This window comes from Pygoscelis adeliae, unplaced genomic scaffold (genome assembly GCF_000699105.1).
Source record: "Pygoscelis adeliae isolate BGI_AS28 unplaced genomic scaffold, ASM69910v1 Scaffold329, whole genome shotgun sequence".
In the NCBI taxonomy this organism is placed as follows: domain Eukaryota; kingdom Metazoa; phylum Chordata; class Aves; order Sphenisciformes; family Spheniscidae; genus Pygoscelis; species Pygoscelis adeliae.
Genome location: NW_008825554.1, coordinates 318,076 through 331,165, shown reverse-complemented (window position 1 = coordinate 331,165; position 13,090 = coordinate 318,076).

Sequence of the window (13,090 nt, the reverse complement as noted above, 5' to 3'; positions counted from 1 at the left end):
GCCATGTTAGCATCTTGATGTAGCATCTACATGCTAACACTTCAGGCAATTCAATCCCCTGTTTTAAGTCGTTTGAGAGGTAACCTCAGTTCACAGAGCATCCAAGAGCCAGGTTCAGTGCTACTGGATGCCATACTTATAAGATACTTTTCTTCTTGTGTCTTTGTATAGGTCAATAGTACCTAGGTTCTGTCATCCACATTAGGCTTTTGAAATGGTACTTTTCCTGGTGCTTTTCATGCGCACTTCACCTCAGGAAAATACTTGTTCCAGAAAGGATTTTGCCTAGCATGTTTCTGTGCAGGAACAAAAAAATGAATGTTGTTAGCTATGTTCCTGTAGAAACAAGGTTTTTCATTCCTGTGTTTGCAAGGCAGTTGTCCACTAGCTCCGGCAGTAACTTTTCTCCCTCTTTGACTATTCGCAGGATGACATGTCAGCAGGAGCTGTTGGCAGAGAGTTGTATGTAGTTCTCTGCTTGCCTAACGGTTGCTTTTTGTAGGAGCATTTTGCCTCAGATTGGATTCTTTTTCTGGTTTTGCAAGGCAGACATTAGCAGAAAGAAGGCGCACACTAGGGAGTGTCCTTCAGCCTTTCTTCCTTTGGTTCTGGCACATTCCCCTTTCCACCTCCTAGAAGGGAATCCAGGTTCCCATTTAGGACCTTTACAGGACTTCCCTGTGCCCAGTCTGAGCAGGAATCCCGGGTATTCAGGAAGGCTTTTCTCAGGGCCACCTCACTCTGAGCTATTTGCCATTGTGCACAGTATATTTTCCAAGCAATATTGCTTGTGGTTCTTATATTAGAAAATGATTTTTTTTCCTAAATATTTTTAGCATAGGTACTTATCAGATTTCTATTTCAGAAGACTTTATGTGAAAAAATGAGAATACGTGATTATGTGCTATATATGAAGGGGTACTTTGCTTAAAAACAAACCCCCAAAACCTTATTACCGCTGCGGAAGTTTTAATACAAACATTTTCGTCAAAGCATTCAAACATCTAACATTCTGCACTTCAGTAAACTACAGACTTCTCCCATAAAAAGAGATATAAAAGCCCATCATTTAAAAAAAATCAAGTCAATAAATTAGGGGAATCCACATTTAAAAACAAACAAACAAAAGCAAACAACAAAACTTTGGTTTCAGTCTGTGGTGATTAAAAATAAGGCCACTGTGGGGAAAACGTGTTCATCGATGTAGTGGAAATGGTTGTGTGTTGCTAGAACAGAAAACTTTGAAAAATGCTTTATTTTAAACATTACAGTTATTTAAATCAGAAATAGCTATCTTGTAATAGGCAAAAAATGAGATTGGAAGAAGAATTTTGCAAAACCGACGTTTTAAATTTGGGACTTCTTTCCTTGGGAGATATGCTATTCATTTCACATGACTTCTGACCTTGCTTAAATACTGAATTCTCAACAAATTCAACAAAATACCAGATTTTGCAGATGACACACAATAAAATATGAATTTTGAATGCCTGCTGCAAAGGTAATTTGTTTTAGAGAATTGGATTACTTTTATCAAAGTAAACCATGGGCAGCAGGAAAATAGTTGTTGTTTGTTGCTCAAAAAGTGTATTTACTTTAACAAAACTTGTTTTCTGTTACATAATGTAATTCCTTCAATTTTGAGCCTTTCTACATTGCGTTGCAAATATTTTGCTCGCTTCTAACTGTTAGATTTAGTACAGCCATACAGAGTTGCGGTCTTATATATTTCCCTTGCAGTCATTTCCAGGGACTTATTCTATAGCTTCTAAATATACTTTCAGCAATAAATTAAATTTCCCACCTGAGTAAGGTCTTCTGAAATGGGCCTTGTTAAAAAAACACGCTGACAATATGGTAAGCGAATTCGTAAACTACTCGATCTGCCTAAATTTGTTTAGATACCACTGAGTCCCCACTATAAATGGAAACAGCAGTGGCCACGCTTGCTTTGCCCGACAAACCTTTTTTGACACTTAGGAGCTAAGTTTGTCTTTACTGCTGCAGAGCTGCGCTATTTAAAGACAGGACTGCGGTCATCGAAGGGTTAAAACCAGTTTTGAATTTGAGTTAATCCATATGCTAATCTATTTTAAATATCCCTGCATAACTACCAGTGTATTTTTAGCAGCACAGTTTGTTGTTCCAGTTGCCAGCTATTTTTGATGACACAACAAAATAAGGCAGAATATAGTTTTAAGGTTTATTTTGGCCTCTAACTTTAAAAAGGGCAAAACCCCACCCTTGTCCAAGGATATTTTTGATTTGAATGGTCTATACCTGCCCTCTGCAATCAGCCAATTATTGTAAGCAGTGTGATGGGCCTGAGGTATTAGCGCTGAGAACATTCCTGTTGTCCCTTGGGTTAGGGATTGTTTTGCAATGATCACCCGTCCTGATTTGAAGATTGCACTATTAAAGTAAGGGCAAGGAATTCAATTTCTTGATGTCATTTTGCCTGGCCTGGTTTTGAAAATAGGTCACTGTATGCTATCTGGATTTGTATATTATAACAGCACCTGCTAGTATTTTTGTAGTGAAGGGTCTAGCCATATTTTCATTATAAACCCCTATTTTCAGGGGTTTATAGACTGTAACTTGACCATAGGAAGAAGCTTCTATCTAAATGGTGGCATGTGAGGTCTCTTCTAAGGAGCATGTTTCTTACCCTGCAAATCTCAACAGATACAGTGTTCAGCCATTTCTGCAGGAGTGAAAAATGAAAACGTATTTTCAGCTGCAATTTGGTATTGATAGTAGATTCCTTAAGAAAAAGATACCATGCTATGTTTATCTTTTAATTAAAATGATATCTAAAAGAGCTGGATTTCTCATGCAAGACTTAAGTATTGGTGACTGGGCATGTATATTTTATTTATGCAAATCCACAGTAATAAATGCCCTTACATAATGGAAGGATTTAACAGGGTCAAAACCTGCTTGTTTGAAAAGGTTGGTAAATAAATCATATGGATCTGAACGTCAAGTGTATGTTTACATACTCGTTTACACCGCTTTTTCCCATAACGTGGAATTGTTTCTGAGGGAGTCAGCATCACTCTGTGGCCTAATATTTTAAATCGTGAATAGATTCTCGCTTACACAACTGAATCAGCACAGCTGTGCAAAGATGTGTATTTAACACTGATTAAATGCTTCCACCTATACATTAAAAAATCCAAACCAAGTCCCTTACTACCACTAACTGTAGGTTTTTGCAGAATAGCTGTGAAGGTGCATTTCATCACCTGCCATACACTTCCTAACGTGTTTTACTTTTTGTTTTTAATACGATCAGGAGCAGCCAGGCAGCAACAGAGCAAAATGAAACTTCTTCTAAAACAAAGACAATAAAATATGTTCGAGTAACATTAAAGGATTGTCTGAAGACTGCCGATGTAAGGAAATTCAGGGTTAATGCTGCGTTACTTCATTTTGAAGTCAACCCCATTGCGCCTGGTTATTGCAGGGGTCTTCAAATGGAGCGATCGCACAACGATGTGTCGGAGGCTGCTGCAGCACCCGGTGGGCTGAGCCCAGCGCAAAACTTTCAGATGGCTGAATACAAAATTTCCAGATATTTTTTGGAGGGAAGGGGCGCCAGGGAGGCGAAGAGGAGGAGGATGGTCCTGGCCAGTGTCGCTGGCGGTGGCCGTGCCGTGGGGTTCAATGCAGCACAAAAAAGAGAGGCGGATAAAATGCCAGTGCCCGGGACTGTGCCTCATTTTGGCTAGACGTTAAGATTCCTAGAAGTATTATTTTTGCCCAGTCCTCGAAATACCCACCAGTAACCCCAAATCCCCCATCCCCTGCAAAGCCAACAGTTTGCTACTTAAATGGGTTTAGACTTAATTTTAATGGAAGTGAAACATAGTCGATGGAGGCAAATTAAAACCATATAATTTTGTAATCTTAGTTTAGCTATAATTGCGGCAATAAAACAGTGGAAAGAATAATTGTGGAACATATGTTTGTGAGTGACATTATCTAGGTGACTTCCCTTTTACGGCAATGCGCTGCTGTCCTATTTGTCTCCCCCTCCCTATGCATTGGAATGACAAACCTGCGAGCCCGGAGTTAATGCTGATTGCGGCAGCTGCTTACACACCGAGTCTCCATGGCAACCGGGGACGTTGCCACGCAACCGTATTCTTTTAGGGACGGGGAAAATGCCCAAAGGCTTACTAAAAATACATGGAAGAGGGGGGAAAAAAAAATCTTAAATTTTCTTATTGCTGTTAATGGGTATAAGGGACCGCGCTGCTGCTTGAAAGCAGAGGTCGCGCAAATAAAAACCCAGCCCTGACCTTTCAAAAATTGCTTGCCGTTGCCTGAAATCTCGAGCTTTATTGACAAAGATGACTTTTGATCGATTGTAAAATTGGTAGCTAACATGCGGCAGCCCTCGCAGACTGCAAGATGCAGAGCTGGCCCATTGCTATTCCGGAGGGGTTGAAGGTCAGCCGAGAGCCAGCAAGGCCATATTGATCAGCGGAGCTGAAAAATGCCCGTGTTTACAGCTCCTTGCACCGTAGGGCTGCAGCCCCAGCCTCCAGCGGGCTCCGCCGCCTCGGCGCATGCCGCGGAGCAAGCCGTCCTCCCAGCAAAAGTGACATCACTTCACTCAGCTCAGCTGTTTCTGCAGTTTTCTATAAATAGCTAGATAAAAAATTGAAGGCTGCTTTTGGAGAATTTAGCCAGCCAATCTTCTGATCGTCAGCAGACAAGGCAGGCTGGTTTTTTTCTTTTTTTTTTTTTAGACTACTAACATTGCACTGCAAATTCTTCCTCCTAGTATTTGCAGCTTGACCCCAAATAACCAAAAATTGTGAATGGTATACATGGCTGCATTCAGGATTGTCCTGGGATGGATATTTAATTCATCACTTCTCTAGCTGTTAAAATATGATCAGATAGGAGTGAGGGATGGAGGGAGGAGAAAGTGTTGGCGTTGCCGCACGAGATGTGCAGGCCTGGTGTTACGCTGATGCGGCATGTTTGCTGAGCTTGGTATAACCCCTACCTGCAGAAATCCCCACGTGCCAGGCTCCCAGGTGCCCCCCTGAATTAAACACAGCATGCACTGGAGTCAGAGCTACACCAGGGCTCTTGTTGGTTGTAATAGCAGAGACAAAGTATTCGAAGGAAGCAATTAGAAAAGCAAACAAAAGCATGCTTCTTATTTTTCCTTGATTCCTATTTTGACACTCTATTTCTTAATTAAACCTCTAAGATAGCTGATGAAAGAAAAACATCATCTGCCTGGTCTATAAATAACCTCTTGCTCGATAGTATTTCCTTCTGGAAACAGGAACCTTAAGAAGCTGCAAAACACAAAAACAAAATATTGAAACTCTCCAGATAAAAATGTGCATTCTGCAAGTTTTATGAAATTTTGGAGACTGTGGCAGTTCTTTTGGAAAAAGGAGAGGAAAAAGAATTTGTAAACATAAGAAATAACAACTGGTCCGGATGGAGAAAAGCATGTCCTCTGCAGACTCCAGCTGCAAGTAGCCATCATGGCAAGTTCCTGTTGCTTACCATGCCTTTGCCCTCCCTGGGTTGCATTCCCAGTGGGAAATGAGCAGGTGTCAGGGAAAAGGAGAGTCTCACATAGCCCATGAACCTCAGTCAGCTCTTCAGCACTCCTGAGCACAAGCCTGTGTGCAACATTGCCCTGGATCAAACTGCAACTGTCCCTATCCTTGTTGATTTGAACAGGGAGCTGAAACTGCTTGGCAACGGAAAAGACGAAAGTACTTGTTTTTCAGAAAAGTTAATGGCACTAGAAATAGAAACCAGACAGTTCCTTGAAGGTAGGGAAGAGGAGACCAGCAGGTTTTCTCTCCCAACTGCAGTGCTGATTGCGGTGCAGTGGGTACTGCAAAGTGAAACTCTCTGGCCAGCGTAGTATGAGGGATTAGAGCAGAGAACTATAATAACTCATGCTGGCCTCGAAATGTGCATCTGTCCCTTAGCAATGGAAGTGCGAATGAATTGCAAAATGTATGTAAAATTATTGATGTATGGGACTTTAAAATACATTTGTTCTCTACAGAAACTGATCTATAAATGATCCTGAATGTAAAATTCAGATTCTGTTTGAGGATGGAGATCAGTGAGGGTTGTATTCTTAAATATCTTTTGAGTATCTGGGTGTACGTGATCGAAAGCCAAGCTGCAGTTGTTCATTGAAATATTTCTGCTAGGGTTAATGCTTAGTCTTTTTGAATGGTCAATATTGATGTTCTGATTTGGGAGGGGAGAAGAAGAAGGAAAATGGCAGAATGAGGTAAGTCCAATCTATCTTCTCTGTAGACTGGGCAAAGTAGTATTTGACCCATTGGTTGAGTGGAATGCAAATAAAACAAGATAGAAGAGACAAAAGAAATGAAACTTTATAACTTGCTGAATTTAATTTGTTGCAGAGAAAACTAGCGGTTGAAAGGTGGAGTTTAATTTTGCCCAGAACTTAATAAAAATTTATCCAAATTCCAGAACAACTACCGGTGAAGTATTGCCATAGGAAAAAAAAAAAACCAAAACCCAACAACAGAGTTAAAATTATTTACTGGGATTGTATTTAAAAACCTGAGTTATGTTTTAAAATAAATTTATTTATTTTTGCATATAAACGGATGTTGAACCCTTATAACTTGCTGAATTTTTCAGCAATATATTTATTTTTCAATGATGTTCACCTTTTCCCATTATCATTGAATTCCATAACACATTTTAAATAGTGCTGTTTTTTAAATGTATACCTTCCACTTTGAAATAAAGCACACATAATTGGGATTTTTGGTGCTGAATCAAGCTAGTGGTCTTCCTACTAAAAAAAATCACCTGTTTGGTAAAGGCAGAATAGAGAGGGCTGAAAATAAATAAGACCTTCCTACATTCCTAAGCCCAGCATCATCTTGTCTTATTAGTCAATAAGTCAATACAGCTGGTATGTATCGAATACTGAAAAGCCGGACAACAGTTTTTATTATCTTTGCCTGATCTCAAGCCAAACCCCTTCTGGGGACAACAGTCTTGACTCTGCATTCTGTGACCTTTTCAAAATCTCATATTGAAAATATGAGTGGATTAGCCAAATTTGTGAATGACAGGCCTGCTCACTAAGTCAACAGGAGCTCGCTTGCTAATTTCAATGGAAGCAGGAGCAAAACCAAAGTCAGATTGTGCTCCAGCAAAACTCCATTTGACTTCAGGTCAGGATAAAATTCATTCCCATCATCTTTATTGTCCTTTTATGTCTTTTTACTGACAGATGGACAAGGAACTTTATTTTTTCTGAATCCTTTCCCAAGGAAGGAAAGGTGAGTCTATCACTTTTATTTCTGAGCACACAAACATCACCTGTGTAGGACCTCCTCTCAGTCTGCTGCTGGAAGGAGTAAGAAATGACTTATGGTGTGGGTGAACACTGGTTGAGTGTTTGCTTGTATGATCAAACCTGGTATTTTTCTGGGGAAGAGAGGAGAAGTGCCGAGGGAACAATTCCCCAGACTACCCTGAACTCATGTGCAAGCCCCTTGAAAACACTGCTGGGCTCTGTGTTTTCCCTCTTCCTCCCTGGCAGGGAAGGCAAAGCAGTAGCCTTGTAAAGAAACGATCTGAAAAAGTGCGTCCTAAAACACTGTATGACAACATTTGGAAGGACAAGGCGATTCTTTCCGTTGTCTGTAATCTTCTTCTTGACTTTATTCTTTAAAGTATTTATTATTTTTATTCAGTGTGGTTTTCTCTTGCCACTCTAGTATCCAGATTTTCAGGATTTCTTCAGCATTAGAGGCTGGCTGAATAGGAACAGGGAGTACCTGGGTGTGCACAGACACACACAAAGGGACGTCAGCAAACACAATGCTTTACAGGGCTGTTTACTAGTGGAACTATAAACAGAGCAGCCAGATTACTATTAAATATTTGTTTAGTACCTTACAACTAAACCCAATAGCCTGTCTAAGGTTGATTTTTTTTTTTTTTGAATGAGATGAAGCCTTTCATAAAAATTCCTTCTTTATCGTTTTGTATGTTTGTGTCAAAATATCTCAGGGCACAAAGCCCAGTGGAAAGCCAACTTAAAAAAAAAAAAAATCTTTGTAAGCGCTTTCATGACAGTGAACCATTAAATCTCCTGAGCAATGTAGAGAAGAGCTGGATCATGCATAGATTGCTCTTTACCCAGGATGCACCGTTGCCTGCAAGATTCTGAATAAAGAGACACACCTGCTAGCTGGCTGATAACACTCTGGGGTCATTTCATTGAAGAAACTGTCAGCCAGGAGGTATTTAAAGAAAGCCACAGATGAATTCATGACCTGCACTACTGAGACTGAAAAAAAGTTGTTAAAGCAGAAAGAGAATGCAGATAAATGCACATTCCTTTGTACTGCAACAAAACTTCTCCATGTAAATCAACTGAATGGGAAAGAATGGGGAAAGAATGTGTTTCTCTGTACAGTGGCGGGGAAGTGAGATGGTTCAGCTGCACATCTGGCTACTGGCCAAAGCAGTCGTGTGCCATGCTTGTTTGCCTACTAGTGCTGCTTAGATTGGCAAATGCCCATGCAGTTTGAAGAGGGCAGGCGCATGACTGGATGGCTGCCAGTAAGTGTGCGGGACTGATGCCACTGCTGGACGCCATAGCCTGGTAGGAATGAGGAATACAAAGGCATTCAATAATCTGAATGTCCCTTTGCTTCAAGAGAGTGGTGCCAGGCAGCATTTAATGAGAGATTGCTTTGTTACAAAGTCCTCGACATCAAGTGGGCTGGTGAGCTCATTAACCTGACTGCAGCAAATAAAAAAGGCGCACTCAGAAGACTCCCATGATAGCATACTCAATAGTGTAAGAGTCCTTTTGCTTCCTTTATGGTGATCCATTAGCAAGCAGCAGTGTAAACACCATAAAGCAAGCCAGTTTTCTGATTGTTCAACTGAAGTCTGTTTTCCCTTGGGGATTATGCCACCAGTTGATGCAGAGACACCCCCCCACTCTCGTTATCTGTTACATAATGACCTTCTATGCAACGAAGGATTTTCCCATGTTTCTTACGAGTGCAACTGCAGCTAAGGAAACTACTGAGAATTCACACCTCTGAAAGACGGAAGGCAAGGATGTAGGGCACATCAGAAAAAAAAAACAACACAAAGCGATGCCAAGGGGAATGGAAAATCTGAGTATGCTTATGTTTATACAACTTCAGTTAGAACTTATGAAAATGGTTCATATCTTTTCTGCATCACTTTTGTTCCTGTTTACACAGGGCTCTGTAGCCGTAGGAGGGGCAGCCCACCTTGCTTATCTAACTTGGTTCTCTGTGTTTTCCACAAATGCTGTTTGCCCTCAGGAAAATGCATTATAAAGTAGTAGCTCCAGAACAAGTGTCTACTGTATCTCCATTCGAAACACAGACCTTTGCTGATTTACTAATCAAAGGAAAAAAAGGGAAGAAGCGAATCCCCAAAGCATTTCCCCTTTCAAAACAAAGGGGAAAATTCCTTATTGTAGTTATTCCATTTAATCCACTGGAGCTACACTAGTGAAAATGTTTTTTTCAACACCTAATAGGTCAAATTAAAATACCCGTGTTTAATCCCCAGGAACTGCAAAGGACTGTTGCTTCCCCATAAGCACCCAGCAAACAGAACTAGAAAAATAGCTAAACAAGGTCAATGATTTTTTTATTTTTTGGTAGGTAGGTGATCAGCATGGATCCAGTGCACACTGGTAGTAATGATTTTTGGTTACTCAATTGCTCAGTCAAGGTCCTGTTACTCAAGTACCTATCTGGCACAAAATAAAATTAAAAATCCCATTAGGCACTAATTAATACCCTTTTCAGAAGAATTACATACTAGTTACAGAGTTAAAATGTATTCTGTTCTCAGTAATAAGATTGTTTTTAATTCTTTAACAAATTGGAGAATTCTTTAATGATTTTCAAGGTGCTACCACCAATCAGATCCCATTATAGGATCAATTTAAAGTCCCCAAGCAGTAGTTACAGCACCACTGTTAGTATGTGAAATTGTGGAAAAAATACCAAAGGAAATAATTAGGCTACCTCTTCCTACCTTTATCTACTGTATGACAAAATATTTAGTCTGAATTGTGTTTTGTCTGCAATGCTTAGACAGTACTTCACATTTGTAATTAGAAGATGTTTTGGTTTATGTTTTCTTACATTGGTGCCCACCCTTTCCATCAGCAAAATGCAGTTTAGGTGGTGCAAAAAATCTACAGTGGGTTGCTGCAGTAGATCAGGTGCAACTTCTTCCAACCCCGTCAGGAATTGTGAAAGGGAAGGAAAGGAAATAATCTTATACGCTTTCTGGAAATTTTGTGCTCTTAACATTCAGAAATGGATGGAGATGGCATGCTGGACTGAGTCCAGTGAAGGCCACTGAGATGGTCAATGGGCTGGAGCACATCATGTATGAAGAGACGCTGAGAGAACTGGGTTTGTTCAGTCTTAAGATGTAAAGGCTTTGGAGGGATTTTACTGCTGTCTACAACTGCTTCATGGGAGAGCGTAGAGAAGATGTAGCCAGCCTCTCTCTGAAGGTGCACAGTGATAGCACAGGAGACAGCAGACACAGGCTGGAACACAGGGCAGTCCTATTAGATATGAGGATGGTTTTTGCATCTTTTTTACCATGAAGGTAGTTATAAATTTCAGCAGGTTGTCCAGGAAAGTGGAATTGTTATCCTTGGAGACATTAAATACTCAGCTAGAAAAGACCATGAGCAACCCGATCTGACTGAACCTGCTTCAAGCATAGGGTCCAGTTGGGTGTCCTTCAGAGTTCCTTTTCAGCCTAAATTATTCCTTGGTTCTGTGGGTGGTCTGGAGGGTGAGATTGGTCAGGCACAAACTGAGATCCCAGTGAAAGACTGGCTGTTGTGCAGGATTGACCAGAAACAAAGAAAGATGGCACCATGGGGTTGCTCTGCTACACAAGTCTACAGAACCATAGCTCTGGGAGGATGCTGTGTTTGTGGTATTTCACAGTGTGGTTCTATCTCTGGCAGCAAGTCCTTCACACTCATAAAAAAGGTCACTAAATGCAGGCAGCAATAGCACCTTGTCACTACAGTACCAAACACTTGCATGTGAATTTTTTATTTGAATCATGCAACGCCTGATCCAAAGGCAGTCCTTGAACTGCAAACTCCTGGTGAGAGGACATTGCCAGTGATTTAACCTGACAGTGTGCTAAGATGAAAATCACTAGATCTGCGAGCACTCATGATCAGGCCTTAAGCACAATGCTGGAAAAGAACAAAAGGAGTGGAAATGTAGGAAACTCAGGGCCACCACGGTAACTTTGAACTGAACACTGTAGCAGAATGTAGCTCATTTTCCTTTTTATGTGGCAACTTGGGTTGACGTTGAGAACAGTAAGGAAAAGAGTATGATGAAGTTGGACCGACTGCTGACAGACTAGGAGAAGACAACAGGGAAGAAGCCAAGCTATCTCAGAAGCAAAGGGTTGCTCTGGGAACTGCTGCACGGCACCTGACCTGCAACAAAGTTTGAAAGCTAGGGGAAGCAAGCAAGATAATCTTTAAGAAAACAAAACCAGAATCATTATATTAAATACTACCAGTGCAGCCTTTAGCCCAGCAATAGAAAACAGAGTAACAGACATTATCACTTTTGGCAAGCAGGTAAGGGCAGGTATTAAGCACAGCTAGATTGGACCCAAGACTACATAGTTTTCTCTCCATTGTCTTGCTGCTGTTACATGAATCTCTCCTTCAAGCTTGAATATGATTGTGTTGCAAAGCACCCTATGCAGTTCCTCTGAAAAGTAACATGGATGTTTGACTATGCTGACATAACAACTGTGATAATAATGGTAAAAGTCTGATTCACATATGCGTTTGGGAAACTGCTTCAGACAGTCCTGAGAGTAGACAGGAAAATCCTCATTGCTGCAGTGTATGCTGCTTTTAGCTCCCTTGACTGACTTTCCTTCTGTCTTCAAGGCATATTCAATCATTTTGACCTTACTGAGATAGGAGCGAAGACGACTGCCTGTTTGGTTTAAAGCTGGACAAAGCATTTTGAGGGAAGGAATGAAAGGGTAAACAGGAAGGTTCAAGAGTCATTTTAGCAATGCAGGACTTGTTTCTCAAATGTTTGATGGACCAGCACTAGTAAATGAGCAAAGAACTCTTTAACCCTTCCCACAAAACTCTGATTCCTTTTTCTCTGCTTTGTTCGCCTTGTCAACTAACATGATCGCACAGAAAGCAGTAAGAACATTGCCATCTAGGAACATCCCACAGCATCACTTGTGCTGGGCCAATGGGCACTGCCTTTTAAGCCTTTCATTCTCAAAAAAATACTTTTAAAGGTGGCTAGATGACTTGGTAGAGCTTTATGATGAAATGTTCCTAGGATATCAGCTCAACTCACAGTTCTGCTGTTGTCCAAAGAATTGCCAGACTTTGTAAACAGTGTCTACAAAGCAATATATAATTCTCTTCGTGAGAAGTGGAACTTTCCTCCATGTAAACCCTGCTATGATGCCAGGCTGACTGCTGGGCAGAGACAGTACAAGTTCATGGGAGATTTTTAGCTATCTTACATTACTGGACCATATAATGTCAGCATTAAGCAAGTGCAGAGGACCTATCTAAAGCCAGTGGACAAGGTTCAAAAAGGGTCCTGTGCTGCCTAGACACTGTAATATGTGTTTCTCCTGCAGCTGCATCCTCAAGACTTAAGGCAGGAATTCTGTTTGTGTGCTACTTCCACTCCGGGAATTTAAGAGCACTTGCTGGTTGTTCGGTTATAAAACAATGTAGGAACAGCAGCACTCCTCTGCTCTACATTGCTGACTATTTTGAGGTTCCTATTTGTAGTGGCAATACGTGCTGAATGGCGTAAGGAGTTGAGAAAAATCATAGAATCATAAAATCATAGAATAGTTTGGGTTGGAAGGGACCTTTAAAGGTCATCTAGTCCAACCCCCCTGCAATAAGCAGGGACATCTTCAACTAGATCAGGGTGCTCAGAGCCCCGTCCAACCTGACCTTGAATGTTTCCAGGGACGGGGCATCTACCAG